The following is a 22,234-nucleotide window of genomic DNA, read 5'->3' on the forward strand; positions in this document are numbered from 1 at the left end:
ACTTTCAGTCTGATATAAGGACAGAGAGAGAGAGCCCCCAAAGGGTTTTCCTGGGCAGTTGGTGATACTTGGGAGAAGGCCCTGATTTGGAGTCAGGAGACCTGAGTTCTAGCTTGGGCTCTGCCATTTCTGACCTCATTATGTGGGGCAGTTCACTTCCCCCTCTGCGTCCCAGCTCCTCCATCTCTACTGTGGGGTGATTAGAGGTGCCCTATCAGATTCCCAGGGAAGAGATTATGAGAAGCAGTTAGGTAATGTGTATGTAAACTATGAAGCACTGCACAAGTGTATGCAATTATGAAGGAGGTGATCCTTGAAGGAAAGGCACTGTAAGGCATGCAGCATATAGTTGTCGTGTTTCACTTTTCTGCTTCCTTTCCCAAGTAACAGAGCATGCATCTCATCAGTGGGTTTTCATAAGTAATTAGGAGCATCAGTGAGGATGCTCCATATACAGACCCAATCCTGCCCTAGATTTGCTTTCGTATATGTGTAAATTCCTGGAAGGCAAAGGACCTACCATTTTTCTGTATGCCCATGGTTCCTAGCACAGTGTCTTACATGTAGGAGACATTCAGTGAGTACAACGTTGGCTTTTTAAAAACAAAACATATTGGGCTTGGTAGGTGTTTATATGATAACATTAGCTGGTCACAAGCTTAGCATGAATCAGATGGTTAAAAAAGTATGTGTGCAGTATTTAGTAAAGGAAAAAATGCAGACATGCCATGACGCAGCCATTCCAGTCACAGCTACTGACCCTAGAGAGACTCCCACACATGAGCACGAGGAGTTGTGATCGACAGTGTTCATCTCATCGTTGCCTGTAATGGAAACGACCTAAATGCCCGTCGGACAGGGGCATGAATAAACACATTTTAGAAAATTCAATGGATTGCTGAATCACAGTTAAAATGAATCAAATCTCAAAAACTCAAGGTATAGAAAAATACATACAGTGTGTCACAATTTATTTGAAGCTGAAAACGTGTAAAACAATGCTAAGTACTGTTGATTCATACATTTAACCATATGAAAGCATACATGGGAAGGATTAATCACAGAGTTCTTTTTTTCATTTCTATTGAAATATAGTTGATTTAAACGCAGAGTTCTGATAATGGTTTCTCTAGGGGAGACAGGGAAGGGAGTGTGAAAGGGGTGAGGCTTCAATTGTAGCTGTAATATCTGAAGTAAGTGTGGCTTAAAAGGTGACTTTTGAAGTCTGCAGCAAATGTAGCATCATAGTATATTGCCAAAGCAGAGGGGTGGGTTATTAAGTGATTATTTTACTCAATGCTTCTTATATACCGGATATATTTCACAACTTGAAAAGCCCTTTGTCAACAGGGGTTGGGAGAGCTTTAAATGAAGGTTAGGCTACACTAATAAAAGCAGTGCGCCCCAAACTAGACACAGGATCGGTCTCTCAATTCTGCCATGTGGTGGCACCACACGCCCCAGGGAACACTGACAAATCAGAGCCCAAGGGATGCGGAGGGGGGTGGGTTGGATGCTGGAGGGCTCAGGAACTTTCTAGTGTGAGGAAAGTTAAAGGAACAGGAAATGTTTAACTCGGAATAGAGAGGATTCAAAGGGACATAGGACCCCAGTCTTCAAATATCTCAAGTGGGGCAGAAAGCATCCTCCATACCCCGTGTGGTCCCACAGGAGCAAGTGGGGTAGAAGCTGGGAGGGAGAGGGACAGATCCCACTCACCCTTAGAGCCACAGCTGTGGGACTCTGGATGCCTTGCCCAGCAGTGATAAGGATGAGCAGCTGATCTTCCAGGCTCTGGGGATGCTGTAGAGGGCATTCTTGCTCTGTGTCAGAGGTTGGCTAGGTAACCTACAAGATCCTTTCTGCTGCTGAGATCCTTACAAATTCAAATTTATATGAGCCTATAGTTGTAAAACTATTACAACATTTATTTTTTAGTGCTGATATTCCAGAAGGTAACAATAATGAATATTATTCTATCGTCATATCTTCTAGGAGTTTCTATTCTTTTTTTTTTTAAGCTTTTTTTTTTGGTTGCGCCAGGTTTTAGTTGTGGCAGGTGGGCTCCCTAGTTGTGCCTCATGGGCTCCTTAGTTGCAGCACATGTGCTCCTTAGTTGCGGCTCATGGACTCCTTAGTTGTGGCATGTGAACTCTTAGTTGCAACATGCATGTGGGATTTAGTTGCCTGGCCAGGGATCGAACCCACATCCCCTGCATTGAGAGGCGGACTCTCAACCACTGCGCCACCAGGGAAGCCCCTAGATTCATCTGTTCTTGTATGTATCTGTAGTTCGTTCCTTTTTGTTACTGAGTAGTATCCCACTGTATGGATTTATCACAGTTTGAAGTATTCACCACAGAGATATTCATCTGTTCACCAGTTGATGGATATTAGAGTTGTTTCCACTTTGAGTCAGTAAGAATAAAGCTGCTGTGAACATTCATGTAGCAGGTCTTTATGTGGGCATATGTTTTTATTTCCCTTGGGTAAATACCTCGGTGTGGAATTGCTTGGTCATATGATATGTGTGTATTTAACTTTATGAGAAACTGTCAAAGTGCCCTCCAAAGTGGCTGTGCTATTTTGCACTCCCACCAGCAATATCCGAGGCGTTCTGTTGATCCACATCCTCACTAACACTTTGTATGGTAAGTCTTTTTTAATTTTAACCATTCTAGTGGGTCTATGGTGACACCTCATTTCAGTTTTAATTTGTATTTTCCTAGTGACTAATGATGTTGAACATGCTTATTAGCTGTTCATATAACTTTTTTGATGAGGTGTCTGTTCATTCTTTTGTCCATTTCTTTAATCGAGTTGTTTGTCTTCTTCTTACTAAATTGTAAGAGTTCTATATGTATAAAGCATATAAGAACTTCATCAGATATATTTGCCAATATTTACCTCCCAGTCTGTGGCTTGTCTTTCATTTTCTTGACAATGTCTTTTTTTTCTATTCTTTTTTTTTTAAGTTTTAAATTTAATTTAATTTTATTTTTATACAGCAGGTTCTTATTAGTCATCAGTTTTATACACATCAGTGTATACATGTCAATCCCAATCGCCCAATTCATCCCACCACCACCACCACCCCTCCGCGGCTTTCCCCTCTTGGTGTCCATACGTTTGTTCTCTACATCTGTGTCTCTATTTCTACCCTGCAAACCGGTTCATCTGTACCATTTTTCTAGGTTCCACATATATGCGTTAATATACGATATTTGTTTTTCTCTTTCTTACTTACATCACTCTGTATGACAGTCTCTAGATCCATCCATGTCTCAACAAATGACCCAATTTCGTTTCTTTTTATGGCTGAGTAATATTCCATTGTATATATGTACCATACCTTCTTTATCCATTCGTCTGTCGATGGGCATTTAGGTTGCTTCCATGACCTGGCTATTGTAAATAGTGCTGCAATGAACATTGGGGTGCATGTGTCTTTTTGAATTGTGGTTTTCTCTGGGTATATGCCCAGTAGTGGGATTGCTGGATCGTGTGGTAATTCTATTTTTAGTTATTTAAGGAACCTCCATACTGTTCTCCATAGTGACTGTATCAGTTTACATTCCCACCAACAGTGCAGGAGGGTTCCCTTTTCTCCACACCCTCTCCAGCATTTGTTGTTTGTAGATTTTCTGATGATGCCCATTCTAACCAGTGTGAGGTGATACCTCATTGTAGTTTTGAGTTGCATTTCTCTAATAATTCACTAATTATTGTTGAGCAGCTTTTCATGTGCTTCTTGGCCATCTGTATGTCTTCTTTGGAGAAATGTCTATTTAGGTCTTCTGCTCATTTTTGGATTGGGTTGTTTGTTTTTTTGTTATTGAGCTGCATGAGCTGCTTATAAATTTTGGAGATTAATCCTTTGTCAGTTGCTTCATTTGCAAATATTTTCTTCCTTTCTGAGGGTTGTCTTTTGGTCTTGTTTATGGTTTCCTTTGCTGTGCAAAAGCTTTTAAGTTTCATTAGGTCCCATTTGTTTATTTTTGTTTTTATTTCCATTACTCTAGGAGGTGGATCAAAAAAGATCTTGCTGTGATTTATGTCAAAGAGTATTCTTCCTATGTTTTCCTCTAAGAGTTTTACAGTGTCCGGTCTTACATTTAGGTCTCTAATCCATTTTGAGTTTATTTTGTGTATGGTGTTAGGGAGTGTTCTAATTTCATTCTTTTACAAGTAGCTGTCCAGTTTTCCCAGCACCACTTGTTTAAGAGACTGTCTTTTCTCCATTGTATATCCTTGCCTCCTTTGTCATAGATCAGTTGACCATAGGTGCGTGGGTTTACCTCTGGGCTTTCTATCTTGTTCCATTGATCTATATTTCTGTTTTTGTGCCAGTACCATATTGTCTTGATTACTGTAGCTTTGTACTATAGTCTGAAGTCAGGGAGTCTGATTCCTCCAGCTCCATTTTTTTCCCTCAAGACTGCTTTGGCTATTCGGGGTCTTTTGTGTCTCCATACAAATTTTAAGAGTTTTTGTTCTAGTTCCGTAAAAAAAATGCCATTGGTAATTTGATAGGGATTGCATTAAATCTGTAGATTGCTTTGGGTAGTATAGTCATTTTCACAATATTGATTCTTCCAATCCAACAACATGGTATATCTCTCCATCTGTTTGTATCATCTTTAATTTCTTTCATCACTGTCTTATAGTTTTCTGCATACAGGTCTTTTGTCTCCCTAGGAAGGTTTATTCCTAGGTATTTCTTTTTGTTGCAATGGTAAATGGGAATGTTTCCTTAATTTCTCTTTCAGATTTTTCATCATTAGTGTATAGGAATGCAAGAGATTTCTGTGTATTAATTTTGTATCCTGCAACTTTACCAAATTCATTGATTAGCTCTAGTGGTTTTCTGGTGGCATCTTTAGGATTCTCTATGTATAGTATCATGTCATCTGCAAACAGTGACAGTTTTACTTCTTCTTTTCCAACTTGTATTCCTTTTATTTCTTTTTCTTCTCTGATTGTTGTGGCTAGGACTTCCAAAACTATGTTGAATAATAGCAGTGAGAGTGGATATCCTCGTCTTGTTCCCGATCTTAGAGGAAATGCTTTCAGTTTTTCACCATTGAGAATGATGTTTGCTGTGGGTTTGTTGTATATGGCCTTTCTTATGTTGAGGTAGGTTCCCTCTATGCCCACTTTCTGGAGAGTTTTTATCATAAATGGGTGTTGAATTTTGTCAGAAGCTTTTTCTGCATCTATTGAGGTGATCATATGGTTTTTATTCTTCAATTTGTTAATATGGTGTATCACATTGATTGATTTGTGTATATTGAAGAATCTTTGCATCCCTGGGATAAATCCCACTTGATCATGGTGTATGATCCTTTTAATGTGTTGTTGGATTCTGTTTGCTAGTATTTTGTTGAGGATTTTTGCATCTATATTCATCAGTGATATTGGTCTGTAATTTTCTTTTTCTGTAGTATCTTTTTCTGGTTTTGGTATCAGGGTGATGATGGCCTCATAGAATGAGTTTGGGAGTGTTCCTCGCTCTGCAATTTTTTGGAAGAGTTTGAGAAGGATGGGTGTTAGCTCCTCTCAAAATGTTTGATAGAATTCACCTGTGAAGCCATGTGGTCCTGGACTTTTGTTTGTTGGAAGATTTTTAATCACAGTTTCAATTTCATTACTTGTGATTGGTCTGTTCATATTTTCTATTTCTTCCTGGTTCAGTCTTGGAAGGTTATACCTTTCGAAGAATTTGTCCATTTCTTCCAGGTTGTCCATTTTATTGGCATAGAGTTGCTGGTAGTAGTCTCTTAGGATGCTTTGTATTTCTGCAGTGTCTGTTGTAACTTCTCCTTTTTCATTTCTAATTTTATTGATATGAGTCCTCTCCCTCTTTTTCTTGATGAGTCTGGCTAATGGTTTATCAATTTTGTTTATCTTCTCAAAGAACCAGCTTTTAGTTTTATTGATCTTTGCTGTTGTTTTCTTTTTTCTATTTCATTTATTTCTGCTCTGATCTTTATGATTTCTTTCCTTCTGCTAACTTTGGGTTTTGTTTGTTCTTCTTTCTCTAGTTCCTTTTGGTGTAAGGTTAGATTATTTATTTGAGATTTTTCTTGTTTCTTGAGGTAGGCTTGTATAACTATAAACTTCCCTCTTAGAACTGCTTTTGCTGCATCCCATAGGTTTTGGATTGTTGTGTTTTCATTGTCATTTGTCTCTAGGTATTTTCTGATTTCCTCTTTGATTTCTTAAGTGATCTCTTGATTATTTAGTAACGTAGTGTTTAGCCTCCATTTGTTTGTGTTTTTTACATTTTTTCCCCTGTAATTCATTTCTAATCTCATAGCGTTGTGGTCAGAAAAGATGCTTGATATGATTTCAATTTTCTTAAATTTACTGAGGCTTGATTTGTGACCCAAGATGTAATCTATCCTGGAGAATGTTCCATGCGCACTTGAGAAGAAAGCGTAATCTGCTGTTTTTGGTTGCAATGTCCTATAAATATCAATTAAATCTATCTGGTCTATTGTGTCATTTAAAGCTTCTGTTTCCTTATCTATTTTCATTTTGGATGATCTGTCCATTGGTTTAAGTGAGGTGTTAAAGTCCCCCACTATTATTGTGTTACTGTCGATTTCCTCTTTTATAGATGTTAGCAGTTGCCTTATGTATTGAGGTGCTCCTATGTTGGGTGCATATATATTTATAATTGTTATATCTTCTTCTTGGATTGATCCCTTGTTCATTATGTAGTGTCCTTCCTTGTCTCTTGTAACATTCTTTACTTTAAAGTCTATTTTATCTGATATGAGTATTGCTACTCCAGCTTTCTTTTGATTTCCATTTGCATGGAATATCTTTTTCCATCCCCTCACTTTCAGTCTGTATGTGTCCCTAGGTCTGAAGTGGATCTCTTGTAGACAGCATATATACAGGTCTTGTTTTTTGTATCCATTCAGTGAGCCGGTGTCTTTTGGTTGGAGCATTTAATCCATTCACATTTAAGGTAATTATGGATATGTATGTTCCTATGACCATTTTCTTAATTGTTTTGGTTTGTTTTTGTAGGTCCTTTTCTTCTCTTGTGTTTCCCACTTAGAGAAGTTCCTTTAGCATTTTTTGCAGAGCTGGTTTGGTGGTGCTGAATTCTCTTAGCTTTTGCTTGTCTGTAAAGCTTTTGATTTCTCCATTGAATGTGAATGAGATCCTTGCCGGGTAGAGTCATCTTGGTTGTAGGTTCTTCCCTTTCATCACTTTAAGTATATCATGCCACTCCTTCCTGGCTTGTAGAGTTTCTGCTGAGAAATCAGCTGTTAACCTTATGGGAGTTCCCTTGTGTGTTATTTGTCGTTTTTCCCTTGCTGCTTTCAATAATTTTTCTTTGTCTTTAATTTTTGCCAATTTGATTACTATGTGTCTTGGTGTGTTTCTCCTTGGGTTTATCCTGTATGGGACTCGCTGCATTTCTTAGACTTGGGTGGCTATTTCCTTTCCCATGTTAGGGAAGTTTTCAACTATAATCTCTGCAAATGTTTTCTCTGGTCCTTTCTCTCTCTCTTCTCCTTCTGGGACCCCTATAATGCAAATATTGTTACGTTTAATGTTGTCCCAGAGGTCTCTTAGGCTCTCTTCATTTCTTTTCATTCTTTTTTCTTTATTCTGTTCAGCAGTGAATTCCACCATTCTGCTTCCAGGTCACTTATCCGTACTTCTGCCTCAGTTATTCTGCTATTGATTCCTTCTAGTATAGTTTTCATTTCAGTTATTGTATTGTTCATCTCTGTTTGTTTGTTCTTTAATTCTACTATGTCTTTGTTAAACATTTCTTGCATCTTCTTGATGTTTGCCTCCATTCTTTTTGCGAGGTCCTGGATCATCTTTACTATCATTATTCTGAATTCTTTTTCTGGAAGGTTTCCTATCTCCACTTCATTTAGTTGTTTTTCTGGGGTTTTATCTTGTTCCTTCATCTGGTACATAGCCCTCTGCCTTTTCATCTTGTCTGTCTTTCTGTGAACGTGGTTTTTGTTCCACAGGGTGCAGAATTGTAGTTCTTCTTGCTTCTGCTGTCTGCCCTCTGGTGGGTGAGGCTGTCTAAGAGGCTTGTGTAAGTTTCCTGATGGGAGGGACTGGTGGTGGGTAGAGCTGACTGTTGCTCTGGTGGGCAGAGCTCAGTAAAACTTTAATCCACTTGACTGCTGATGGGTGGGGCTGGGTTCCCTCCCCGTTGTTTGTTTGGCCTGAGGCAAGCCAACACTGGGGCCTACCTGGACTCTTTGGTGGGGCTAATGGCAGACTCTGGGAGGGCTCACACCAAGGAGTACTTCCCAGAACTTCTGCTGCCAGTGTCCTTGTCCCCACAGTGAGCCACGGCCACCCCCCGCCTCTGCAGGAGATCCTCCAACACTAGCAGGTAGGTCTGGTTCAGTCTCCCCTGGGGTCAGCGCTCCTTCCCCTGGGTCGCACTGCGCACACTACTTTGTGTGTGCCCTCCAGGAGTGGAGTCTCTGTTTCCCCCAGTCCTGCTTGACAGTGTCTTTTGAAGAGTAAATTTTTTAAAATTGATGAAGTCCAGTTGGTAATTTCTCTTTTATGGCCCATATGTTTTCTGTTCTAAAAAAAATTATCTAACCAAGGCTCATGAAGATTTTGGCCTACGTTTTCTTCTAGGCTTTTGGCCAGAATATGATTTGACTGAATCCTGACTCTCTCCAGAATAGCTGCACGTGCCCCCTCCCACCAGCAGCTCAGGTTTCCTCTAACCCACAGCTCCGCAACGTTTGGCATTATTCAGCTTTCTAACATCTGCCAGTCTAATAGGTAAAAAGTGATATTGCTTTGTTATTTTACTTTGTACTGTTCTGATGACTGAATTAAGTCAGTGTGCCTGTTATCTATGTGACTCCCAGTTGATTTTCTTCTCTTGTGTATCCTCAGTTGAAAGTGTTTCCCAGGCCCTTTTCTGAGCTTCCCACAAGTATCATTTGGTCCTTCTGCCTTGTTTATTGTCATCACTGATGGCAATCAGATGTAATCAGAGGCAAACTAATTCTTTCCCCCAGTCATTGACTTACATGGTGAGTGGTATCATGAACAAGCAGGTGCCTGAATTTCAGGAGGAAGCCTCCATCAGTAGGGCTTTTGCTCCTACAGTGTTTGTTTTCTTTTTAATTGCAACAAGTAATGCAACAGCCAGACTTTTTAGACACCATATTTGGGGCTCTGTACTCAAGAAGGGAAACCATTCCTTTCTCAAGATGTTTGCTCCTTGCTAATAACATTGGAAAGTCATCATTATTCCGTCTTTCTCCTCTCTGGGAAAGACAGATGTGGCTACATGAATTATCTGTTTTAGAGTCCAAGGCTCTGTCTTGAACATGTGTGCAATTCTGTGAGGCAGGTCAGGCCTATGCTGTGGAAGAAGTAGGCTCAAAAGTAGAATTTGGAAAACGAATAATACTCTGTCCAAATACTCTCTCAGTAACAAGCCAAATAAAAAATGATATAAACCTCCTCTACGTACTTTAACAATTATAAACAACATTTTAGGTATTATACTAAAATGCCAGTGCTTAGACCACTGCAGGCTGACTGCACAAGTTAAGCAGCGTCAGGATCAAGCTACATAAACCCTTCAGGGGTAGATTCTTGTGAGGTCAAAAGGGTAGTCAGATTTCCCTTTGAGAGTCCCTGGGATCCTGTCACACATCATCTCAGAAACTGTTTTGCAAGTGTGGGTCATCGTTTTCTCTGGTCATCTGTAGACTGTATTTTCATCCTGGATATTCTCTGAGTTCTACCCACAGTATAGTCTCCTTCTCCTTCTAGTCTGATCTCATCTCCTGCACAGGTGGCCACATTTTACTACTCGAGGTACTACATTTAGCAAGGAAAATCTGATGCTTTAAGAAGCAAAAAATGTGCATCTCTACACCTCACCCCCATTGATGCACATCACCTCAGCTATGGATACATTCAAGAAGAAAAGGGCTGTCCTGGTTTCAGAAGAATATCTCATTGGGAGCCACTCCAGTGTTTAGTAGCAGAAGGGTAATGTTTGTACAGGGCCACAGTATACAGTTGTGCAGTTGGTGCACTGCACATAAAGGGCCAGTAGAACTTGTGAATGGGGACTGAAATCCAAGCTGAGTGTCCTGACTTGGAGATGGCTCTTCCCAAAAGGGGCAGCACAAAGGTGCCCTGTAAGCTACCAGAGGCCCCCACAGGGTCAGTGCTGGATCCCAGAGGGCCAGACCCAGGGCTTAGGGAAGGATGAGAACAGGCTCAGGTTGCTGTTCTATTGCACCTTGTAGAAATGATATGCTTAGGGGGCTGCCTGAGAGATTGCACTGAGTGACATCAGAGAAAAGGGCTACATCAGCAGTTCTCAATGGAGGAAGGGGGAAGGGGTTGCCCCCGAAGGACAGTTGGCAACATCTTGAGGTAGTTTTGATTGTCATGACTGGGGGCTGCTACTGGCGGTCAGAGGCCAGAGATGCTGCTAAACGTCCTACAAGCCACAGGACATGCTCCATATTAGAATTATCTGATCCAAAAAATCAATAGTGCCACTGTTGAGAAACCCTGGGTAAAGTGAAGATAAGAGGAATGAGTTTCCTCCATAGGTGGATGTGTGGGTAGTAATGTGGTTGTTTTAACCTATATTTAAGAGTGGCCCGTTGTATACTTCAGGTTTTTCCTTGAAGTAAAGGTTCTTCCTCCACCCCAATCCTACCCCATCCCACTCTCATTTCCTTCCCACCTGTCCCCCTGGTGCTGTGGGAAAACAAGATGCTCAAAAGAAACTTCTGCATAATGATTGTGCGAGTGTCCATGTGCATGTGTCTACGTGTGTGTGAGAGAGAAACCAAGACAGACTGAGAAACAGAAAAAGACACTTAGAAATGCAGAAAGAGGTGTGCAGAGAAAGACAGATAGTAAGGGAGTCAGGCGAGAGGTAGACGGAAAGAGAGAAAAAAACCCACAGAGGACTGATCTCCAGCTAATTTTTTTTTTCAACAAATCCCACCTGTAATATGCCCGAGCCTGGAAACTCAGTGATAACAAGTCCAGGTCCCTGCATTCCACAGTCTCTCCAAGAGACAAAGGCCACCAGCTGTAACAAGTGTGGAAAGTAGAAAGCTCACAATAAGTCACAAGCAAAGCTGGAGGGAACGTGGAGGAGGGGCGCACTTTGTTCTGAGGGTGAGGTGGGAGCACCGGGGGAGGCTTCGGGGGAGGCGACCACTGAGGTGACCAGGGAGGAGAAGCATTTTGTTGTGGGAACAGAATGAGGAGTGAGGATTCTTGGTAGGTGGGTTTGGGGAATGGCAGAGGGTTGGGAGGTGAGGATGCAGGGTGGACCTGGGCATGGAGGAGTAGCGGTGAGAAAGGAGGTTGAAAAGGGCAGTTATGACCTGCATGAACCCCCAGGGCAGGATTAGACCTTGAATCCGTGCTTGAAGTTGTACACGTGGAGGATGCCTGGAGTTTCTTGTGTAATAGTTCCTCACCTCTTTCCAGCTTTTGCCCTTTCAGTGAGGCCTACCCCAGTGACCCTATGAGAAACTTCAACCCACCCCCTGGCATCCCCAGCCCCTCTATCCTTTCTATTGTACTCATCACCTAATAACATGTTATATACAATTTATTTTTAATTTAATGTTTTTATTCCTTGACTAGAATATAAGCTTCGTGAGAGCAGGGATTTTCTTTCTTTTTTTCTTTTAAATTTATTTATTTATTTATTTCTGGCTGCATTGGGTCTTTGTTGGTGCACGTGGGCCTTCTCTAGTGGCGGAGAGCGGGGGCCACTCCTCGTCATAGTGTGCGGGCTTCTCACTGCAGTGGCCTCTCTCGTTGCAGAGCACCAGCTCCAGGCACACGGGCTTCAGCAGTTGTGGCACATGGGCTCAGTAGTTGTGGCTCGCGGGTTCTAGAGAACAGGCTGAGTAGTTGCGGCTCACGGGCTTAGTTACTCCGCAGCATGTGGGATCTTCCCCAACCAGGGCTCGAACCCATGTCCCCTGCTTTGGCAGGCGGATTCCCAACCACTGCGCCACCAGGGAAGTCCCAGGGATTTTCTTCCGTTTACTAATGTATCTAAACCAGTGCATCGTGCATCATAAATGCTCAATAAATATTTGCTGAATGGATGAACATGGGAGCTGGAGACACTCCCCCAGCTGTCAGCCCCTTCCCAGAACTTTACATTTCTGATAGCTGCTCCTCAGGAGGTATGATAGTTTTCTAGTGTTGCATAACAAATTACCACAAACTTAGGGGTTTAAAACAACACACGTGTTTTATCTCACAGTTGCTGTGCGTCAGGAATCCCAGCAAAGCTTATCTGGATCTGTTGTTTAGGGTCTTTTAAAACTGTAATCAGGGTGTCAGCTGGTATAACTGAGTCACTTGGCTGTACGGCAGAAATTAACACAACACTGTAAATCAACTATACTTCAATTTAAAAAAAGAAAAGGGTGTCAGCTGGGGCTGAGTCTCACCTGAGGCTCTGCTGAGGAAGGGTCCACTTCCAAAGTTCCCTCAGGTTGTTGGCAGAGCCCAGTTCCTGCGGCTACGGCTACGTGACACAGAGCTTCAGTTTCTTGTTGGCTGTTGGCCAGAGGCTGTTCTTAGCTCCTAAAGCCCTTCTGCAGTTTCTTGGCACGTGGGATTCCCCAACGTGGTCACTTGCTTCCTCAAAGCTATAGCAAGGGAGACAGAAACTCCAGCAAGATGGGCACTACAATTTTATGTAACAGAATAATGTAATTACATACACATAGACACCCCATCCTGTCACCTTTGTCTTATGGTAGAATCAAGCAAGTCATAAGTTCTACCCACACTCAACGGGAGGGGATCACACAAGGGCGTGAACACCAGGAGGTGGGATCAGAGGGGCCATTTTGACAGAAAGTCCACCTCAGGAGGTGACAGCTGGCGGTGATGCTTCTCCTTTGCATGCAGGCAGTCCCTTGGTCTTATGCACACCTCAACCTCTGCACCGTATTAGAGTTATTTACATATGCTAAATATGTATAACATATTTACATATGCCTCTCCCACAAGATTGGGGGCAGGAATCATTCTCACTCCTCTTCAGAGTCAGCGTCTAGCACAAAGCCTGGCACATAGGAAGTCATCAGTTTGGGAAGAATGGGTAAAAGGATGGGTGGATGGATGGATAGTGAATGGATTTATGATATATGGATGGAAGAAAGGCAGAAAATAAGGGAAAATGTGGTAACAAAACAAGGTGAAGGCAAAGCACCTGGACAGAAGGAGTGTGGCCCTCACCTGACAGCGGGCCACACACTGTGAAATGAGAAGGTGAAGCAACAGGTATGGATCTGCCCACAGTCCCAGCCTCATTCCTGGAACCGTCACTTGGACTCTTCCTACCAGGGCAGCCAAGAGACCAGAGGCAGGTAGCCCCTCTTTCCCAGAGCTTCTGTTTTCTCTTCAGGAAATAGGAGTGGAAAAAATCATGAGGGATGACCAAATGTTCCATGTATGAAGACACCAATGAAATCCTGCATCTCTTTGTGACTTTGGCAGGTCTGAAGGCAATTTCCTAAGAAATAAGCTGAAGGAAGAAAGCATTACTTTGTAATCCTCTCCAAGGCTCAAGGGAAAGGCTTTGGATAGCAAAGGACTTTAAAAGTGCTTCAAGCAATAAATATTGAATTTTGAGCACAACCTCCTCGAGCTCCTGCTGCAGTGAGGGGTGATGAATCCAGGCCTTGGCCTCTGAGTGCAAGATGGAAGCCAGGTCACAGGCATGCCTGGTGCTGGAGATGGGGTCTCAGGCTGTTGTTCCTCTATCAGAACTGTGAGACAGCTATCCCAGGGCACACTCAGCTGATGATGCTTATGTGTTTTCCACCCAGTAATGCCTTGTGGGAGGAAAGATGGAGACACATTTTCTGGCTGAGAGCTTTAGGCTGGGTGACCTTAGGTTAAAACTTTACGTGTGTGCCTATATTTTTTCCCCTTTTGCTTGAATTTTTATGATTTCTTTTGTTCACTTGATCAGTGACAGGTCATTTGTTTTATGTCAGGTAAAGGCCACTAATAGCCAAGGTGAGTGAATTTTGTGACAAGGTCCCACCAGAGGCTGTACTATTTATGTCATATGTGCTAATCAGGGCCAGACAGTAAGGCTGAGGAACACCATTGTCTTTAGAGGTGACAACTGAGCCTTTGCACAGGTCCATGTTTGTAAGAACCTTTATAACAGAAATCTGTGGAATGTTTGGTGCTTAGTCTCCCTGGTGTTAATGAAGCACAGAAACTCTGGGTATTCTGACCCATGAAGAAAATGTCAGGCTCCAGGACAAGGCACTTTTCTTCTTTTTTAAAATCTAAAATGAAATGTAATGCCATCTAGGAAGGAGTGGATATTCATGGGTATTTTGAGGACATATAGGTAAAGTGAGTTCAGAAATAATAGAGTATATGGAAAGATACGCAGAGGCTAACTTAAATAAATATTTTAACCTGGATTTCTTTTGCTGTGTTTTCTTTATAACCTATCAGCCTGCCACCACCAAGCTAAAGGAGCTTAAAGCCAATCTGGAAAATCCAATGAATAACAGTGGGGCTTTATTTACTAAAATTGCCCTGAGAGCAAAACAGTAAGGAGAACTTGAAATTTCCCAACACAGTGTTCATCCTTGTTTTGAAAGCAATGTCCTCATTTGAGAAGAAAGGGGCTTTAATCTCTTCCTCATCACATTGGCTCCTCTCCTAGCTTTTTGTTTGAGTTCTTCCTCTCCTCTGTAGAATTCCAAACATGAGGAGCATCATTCCTCTGGATCCAAAACCAGTAACTTGACCTGGAAACATCATGAGAAACATTAGAAGACCACTAGTTCCCTGCTGGGGTCTCTGTGTCTTGAGTCCACACTTCAGGCCCAAACCTTTAAAAGCTTTTTTTTTTCCCCCTAAAATTTATTTATTTATTTATTTTTGGCTGTGTTGGGTCTTTGTTGCTGCGCGGGGCTTTCTCTAGTTGCGGCGAGCAGGGGCTACTCTTCGTTGCGATGTGCGGGCTTCTCATTGCGGTGGCTCCTCTTGTTGTGGAGCACGGGCTCTGGGCACGCGGGCTTCAGTAGTTGTGGCACGCAGGCTCAGTAGTTTGGCTTACGGGCTCTAGAGCACAGGCTCAATAGTTGTAGCGCATGGGCTTAGCTGCTCCGTGGCATGTGGGATCTTCCCGGACCAGGGCTCGAACCCGTGTCCCCTGCGTTGGCAGGCGGATTCTTAACCACTGTGCCACCAGGGAAGCCCCTAAAAGCTTTAAAAGTTGACTTGGCTCAGGTGGGAAGCTTTTGTATAAAGGCGTCAATAAGTACTGATTCTCCTGCTGGGGGCATAGCACATTGCTCAGCATGCTGAGGGAACACAAAAGGATTAAAGTCATGACCCTTACCCTCTGGTGACAGATGTGACTTATTCCAGGATCACTGGGAACCCCTGACCAGGGAACTGACTCTAACTGGGGAGCATTTCCAGCTCAGGTCGTACCTAGTGTTCACAGCCAGTCTGAGTGGCTTCATCCTGGGTTCCCGGGCAGCGTCAAAGAAAATGCAGAGCCACCACCACACTTGTTTCCTCAGAATGGACTAATGTAGAAGATTTTCTGTGAAGGAGAAAGTGCATCATATCACAACACACACACACACACACACCCCCCAGTTGTCTGTCGCGAGCACGTGCTGCATATTCTCTCAGGGTCCACCTTGTGTCCCATCCCTTCCCCTGACTACTATCTTAATGGAGAGGTTTCTGATGGTACAGCCTGGACTCACTCTCAGTAACTCATTCTTAGTAAATCGTCTCTGTTAGAATGAAGGACTTCCTTTCCATATACTTCCCCCTTTCAACATCAGATCAAAAGGAAGGAAAAAGATGACTCACCATCCCCTGTTCTCCCAGTGAACTTGTATGACTGTCTCTTTCCTCCTGAACCTGGTTCTCTCAAACTGCTAGCTTTCCATCTCTATTCATATTTCTTCTTAAGAAATTTAACCACTGTGGAGTATTTTTCAAACGGATGAACACTTCTAACAAAAACTGCTTTCTTGATGGGTCCATATCCTTTTGACTTTCTAATATTTAAAAATGCATCTGGATACAAAGGCCTTCCCCATCTATCTTATCTGGAATAGGTCCTACCCTCCTGTCCACCCTGGCTCACCTTTCTCTATTTATACAGCCCCACTCGTTTTTAAAATCAAGTTTTGTTTGTTTACTTGAATTTTTGGTCTGTCCTCCCCTGCTGGGCTGTAAGCTCCATGAGGGCAGAGACCACATCTGTTCTGCTCTCCAATGTACCCCCAGCACCTAGCAGAGTGCCTGCCATGTAGGAGAATCTTGTTAGAACTTTTGTTGAATGGATAAATAAAGCAGAATGTACATAATAAGTGATATATCACTTAGCTAATTAATTTTAAATAAGCTTAACAAATTTAAATAAATTTCCTTAGCTAATTAAAAGTGAAATGCTGGGCTTCCCTGGTGGCGCAAGTGGTTGAGAGTCCGCCTGCCGATGCAGGGGACACGGGTTCGTGCCCTGGTCCGGGAAGATACCACATGCCGCAGAGCGGCTGGGCCCGTGAGCCATGGCCGCTGAGCCTGCGCATCCGGAGCCTGTGCTCCGCAACGGGAGAGGCCACAACAGTGAGAGGCCCGCGTACTGCAAAAAAAAAAAAAAAAAGTGAAATGCAGGGTGAAGTAGAGTGGAGAGTAAGCAATGCCAGCTTTGTCAGGATTGAGTCTTAGGAGAGTGGAGCAGAGTACATAGGAGCTAACAGAGCTGACGGGTCAAACAAAGGCACCTGTCATCATGGGTGTAAATGCCCACAGCTGCCCAGGGGTCAGGGAAGCTGAGGGAGGACCTAGGGGAGGTGAGGGCAGATATGGGCCTGGTCCCTGCTTCATGCAAAGGAGGTGGGCCAGCAGATACATGACCATATGTGTGAGCTACAAAATGACTGCTGCTTCACTTCCACCCTCCAAATCTCACATGAGAATCCCCCTGGTGGCCCACCCTATTCCAAAAACATGAAGGAAAGGAAAGTGTGATGTAGCCTAGCCAAGTTAACACATTACAAAGCCACTATAGTAGGCACTCACTGTTTGTTGAAGGACTGCTTGAATGAATGAATGCTTGAACAAATGAATGATTCAATGAGCTGGCATGGCAGCAAGAGGCATTTGGCCATCTGGTCTCACCAGAATGAACACTCTGTGAGGGATGGGATTTTTGCACGTTTCGTTCATTGCTGTATCCCCAATACATGGAATGGTACCTGGCCCATGTGGGTGCTTGAGAAAATTTTGTGGAACGAATATTGAATGGTTCTGGCCCGAAGTCAAAAGGACTTGTGTGGAGTCACTAGAAGACACAACTGAATGAAAATTTTCCTTTGGTACAGGGTGTGGGAAATGCATGAGGAGCCATTTTATACATTTAGCATAAATGGGCATGACGTGAAACAAAGGCAAAACCATATTTCCTTCTCTTGCAACATATCTCAAGAGAGCAAAATATAAAATCGTGTGGTGACAGTGGAGCAAATATCATAAATAATATATCAGTTATAGAGAAGCTTGGCTACTAAGAGCCAAGAATCCTGGCTAAGGGGGATGAGAGGGGAGAGGAAAAGTGAGTTAGAAACATTTTATTCACAGCCTTCTCCAGGTCCAGGTGGGAAGCTACAAAGCAGAGTAAATCCTAGAAGTGGCCTTGACCTGCTGTGAAACCTGACAGGCCACGGATACCCGAGGGCCAGAGTCATTCAATTACAACCAGGCTATACCCTTAGGCAGGCTCCTAGAACTTAGTCCTGGGAGGGCTCAAGGTTTAGCTCAAATATTCCACTTCTCTGTTGGCAGGTCTTTGTCGGAAGGTCTCACATGAACTCTGATGCAATTGGAGCACCTCTTTCACCTTTTGTCTCCCTGCCCCTCATATGATCTCATTTTTGTTTCAAAAGATACGTGCCTCCTCTCTATAACTCTTCTACAACCCTATCCCTATATATCAGAAATACCAAATGGTAACCATGGTTCTCTCTGGCTGGTGGAATTACTGGCTTTCTTATGCTTTTCTTCTTTGTGCTTTCCTGTGTTTTCCACTTTTTTTGAACATGAATTACTTCTATAATCACACACACAAAACAGTACAAAAGTACTTTTAAGTACTATAACTAAGGGTAACTGGAGCAATGAAAAAGAGAACTATTGTTTGTATGTTTTCAAAATAAATATTGCCGGCAACATCTTACATCTCAGCATGAGCAACTTAAAGTGTAGATGCTGCTTCTAAGCTACAATATCATTGATATGTGAGATACCTGTGATATAGCAACAATATGGTACTTGTACTTGGTACTGAATTTCTTCTAGATGTAGCACCCTGGGAAAGTTTATGATCAGCCCAATGTTGTTGGTTTTCAACTTGAATTAGACTTTCTTTGATCTTTATACCTGATATAAACTAAAAAACTCTCTATTTGTCCACAAAAATGAAATAAAGAAAATGAGATAACTTTCCACTTATTATGTGTGGTATCTGCAGAATTACAGACCTAAATATTAAAGAAAAGATGTCAAGGTGCCAGCAGCACCAGATTGAAGATGGCAGCCAGCAGGAGGCTGATGAAGGGGCTTGAGGACATCCTCAAATGTGAGATGAAAAAATTCCTTTACATCTAGGTTGATGAAGCTACTTTGTTGACCTGGCAAGGGCTTATGGTTCCTGACAACCCTCCATATTGATAAGGGGGCCTTCAGAATCGAAATCAGCTTTCCAGCAGACTACCCATTCGAGCTACCAAAGATCACATGTAAATCGAAGATCTATCACCCGGAACATGGATGAAAAGGGCAGGTCTGTCTGCTGGTCATTAGTGCTGAAAACTGGAAGCCAGCAACCAAAACCAACCAGATGAACCCCCCAGCACAAGGACAGTAAAGAATTCTCTAAGAACGTTGAAGAGTTTACAAAGAAATATGGGGAAAAGTGACCTGTGGACTAAACTCTGCCACAACTGATTCCAGCGTGTGAGCAGAGACCCTGAGCAGTGCATTCAGATATCCCAAGAAGCAGGACTCTGTGGAAGATTGACATGGGCCACTGCCCAGCATCCGCTTGTGGCAGTTACTAATTTTCTACAATTTTCATAATCAAAAGTGGTCTAGGTAACCTGTAAAGATAGGATTAAAATTTTAAGATGTTCTAAGAAAAAGAAAAGAAAAGATGTCAATAAATGATGTCAGTGGACATGAAAAATGTGGTTACCACTGTGTCATGGATCTAATAAGCAGTATAATGAAAAAAAAAACAGAAAAGAAAACTGAACTGAATACTTGGCTTTAAATTAAAACCAGGGCATGGGCTTCCCTGGTGGCGCAGTGGTTAAGAATCTGCCTGCCAATTCAGGGGACGTGAGTTCGAGCCCTGGTCCAGGAAGATCCCACATGCCACAGAACAACTAAGCCCATGTACCACAACTACTGAGCCTGCGAGCCATAACTACTGAGCCCACGTGCCACAACTACTGAAGCCCACACACCTAGAGCCCGTGCTCTGCAAGAAGAGAAGCCATTGCAATGAGAAGTCCGCGCGCAGCAACAAAGACCCAACACAGCCAAAAATAAAATAAATTTATTTAAAAAAAAATTATAACCGGGGCATATTTGAGGACCAAGTTTTATGATTCATCCCTATTTTCGTAGCAGGTTAAAACCCATTGACAATAAAAAAGTATCAAAGTTTCTTCACCCATATATCTCCAAACAAATCACTAGAGATGTCCTCAGTAAAGTGGATATGTAAGATTAGGATCATTCTAGACTTTGGAGAGCTAAATTTTATGTTTCCTCCTGCCCTAATTCTTGGTAGAGGTGAGTCAATAAGAGGAAAACTCCCTTCTGTCCCCAGGTCACAGTCCTGGTCTTCCTCTGCTTCTCCTCTTCTCTCAGACTTCTTCCTTATTTTATCCCCAGTGCTTCAGCCAAGCAAGGCCCAGGGCCCTCCTGAGGAGTGAAGGCTTGGACTGAGGACAAGCTCACTGCCATCTCCATCATTTGTATCCAGGCAAAAGTGGGTGAAATGAGCATCAAGGGCAGTCTTGGGAAGGGTGTGAAGGATGGAGACAGGGAGAGTCAGCAAAGGGAAACTGGCTGCCTGAGAAGCATGTGGAAGGGAAAGGAGCAGTCCTCTTGGACGGGGAGAATTGCAGGAACGCTGTATGTACGTGTCTGTGTCCCAAGTTTGGTTTGCACTAGATGAGAGAGTGACCTCTTTTTCCCACAAAGAACGCTTGTCCAAAATCAGCCAGGCACTTCGTTCTACGCTCTCCAGATCAGCTCAGGGCTCTCACTAACTTCACGAGGCTGGTTCTGATCTGACCGCTAGAGACTTACCATAAAGAGTCTGCCTTTCTCCCGGAGTCCAAGGACCTCAGCTCTCGGCCACGCACAATCACATAGATATATAATTAATATATCTATGATAAACCCTCCTCAGATAATCAGTTCTTCAATTTGGTGGAAGAACCAACCAGACCATTTGGGTCCTGCAAATAAACTAACCCATGGAATCCTGGAATGTTCCCATTCTCAGCCACTTATTTTGTGCTGGAGACTTTCATATTCACCAAGTGTCCACTAGACTGAGTGCTGAACAAGTTCATAGGGGTAAGACCATGAGAAAAACACACAGAAGAAATTCTTCTGGTGTTAAAACAAACTCTGTGAGGACAAAATGTACTTGGAGTTCGACTCCATCTCTTGTCTTCGTGGTGGGTTACTACAGTTCATCAGGAAAATAGTTTGAAATTTGCAAAATCTCCAAATCCTGCCTTGGGGAGCCTGTGCCTGTTGGCTTTCTCACAGCTTCTTTGTGACCATAGGATGGGTTTAATAACCACACTCCGGGTTGCACAACTATTATTATCCCCATCAGAGAAATGCAGTGCAGAAAAACAGAACGTGTGTTTGCATTTCCTGTTTCATATAAACAGTTTCATCTAAGACAACAGCATAAGCTATTCATCCATGACTGTAGTCCTCTCCTGGTGCTGAGGCTGGAGGGCCTGCAGCAAATGGTTTCAAAATGGAAGCATCTTCCCCAGCTGCACTCTCCACATGGCCTCCTTTCTCACCTCACAGCCTATCTCTCTGACTCTCTACCCCCATGGTGGGTGCATAAAAGAAATGGGGACCCAGTGAGTCTTGGTGCTTCTGCGGAAGCCCACAGGCCCTGATCAGAGCTGACAGTGTGGGAGGTAGAGTGAGGCCAGTGGACTTAAAGATGCAAGCAGAGTTATGTAGGGATCCAAGGATTTTAATGGTTCCTAAGCTAATACAACCTTCTCCCAACTTCCCTTTCTGACTCCCCTGACCTGCCTGGGGTCTTGTCTCCTTCCTATACTAGGTACCAAATCACAGTCATAGAATGTTAGTGGCAGGAAAGGATGAACTTTGATCTGGGCAGAGGAAGTTCCTTGCCAAAGTCAGCCACAGATTGATGACAAAGCTGGGCCTAGAACCCGTCTGTCTTGATTCACAGACCTGTGCTCTTTCCAGAAGTCCTAACATGAAGAGGATTCTTTAACTGAGCTGTTATGGAGATTCTCACTGATTCTTGGCTGTAAATAAAAATGGCCTGTCAAGATACCAAAATTGAAATAAGACAAAATAGGATAAACCTTAGTTGGCTACAACATCATTGAGAGGAGACTACAAACTCCCTCATCCCTGACACTCTCAGGGATCTGAGTAGGGTCTAGTATCATGGAGGACAAGGTTGGTCACATGAATCCTTCCTTCCCTCTGCTGTCCACCCAGTGACCATTCACAGCATGACTCATCCCTAACATGTTTAGCTGTAGGTCTCTAAAATTTTAGATGCTCAGGAAAGGAAGAGGCCTTAAAGAGCATACAGAATAACTACATGTCTGCGTGTATCACATATATTAGAAGCAGCTGCAAGTCCAAAGGCAGCTTCCTGTGCCTGTGTCCACAGATCCCTGTGGGACTTGAAGGTCTGGCCGTTATCTGGTTAATCTGAACAGGTAGCAGTTAAGCTGTATATTTCAAGCCAGAATGTTCACTATGCCACTTGCATTATTCTATCTGGCAGTCTACACTGCAGGACTCCTATAGTAGAGCTAGAAATTCCCCTCCACTTATCCAGTTTCCCAATCTAAAGTCCTAAGGGTATCCCTCTGCTCTGCACGAC

At 42.9% G+C, this 22,234-nt stretch overlaps 1 protein-coding gene and 1 pseudogene across 4 annotated transcripts in view; both read left to right on the top strand.

Moving 5' to 3' along the window:
• LOC113621401 (ubiquitin-conjugating enzyme E2 L3 pseudogene) overlaps nucleotides 1-19,475 on the top strand; it is a 59,064-nt pseudogene extending 39,589 nt beyond the window's left edge.
• The window catches only part of APOD (apolipoprotein D), an 87,887-nt gene that overhangs the window by 39,629 nt on the left and 26,024 nt on the right, over nucleotides 1-22,234 (top strand). The gene's annotated exons all lie outside the window — the stretch shown is intronic.

The sequence above is a fragment of the Aethalodelphis obliquidens genome, unplaced genomic scaffold (genome assembly GCF_003676395.1).
Source record: "Aethalodelphis obliquidens isolate GAN/ISIS:26980383/991018 unplaced genomic scaffold, ASM367639v1 scaffold1, whole genome shotgun sequence".
NCBI classification, from domain to species: Eukaryota; Metazoa; Chordata; class Mammalia; order Artiodactyla; family Delphinidae; genus Aethalodelphis; species Aethalodelphis obliquidens.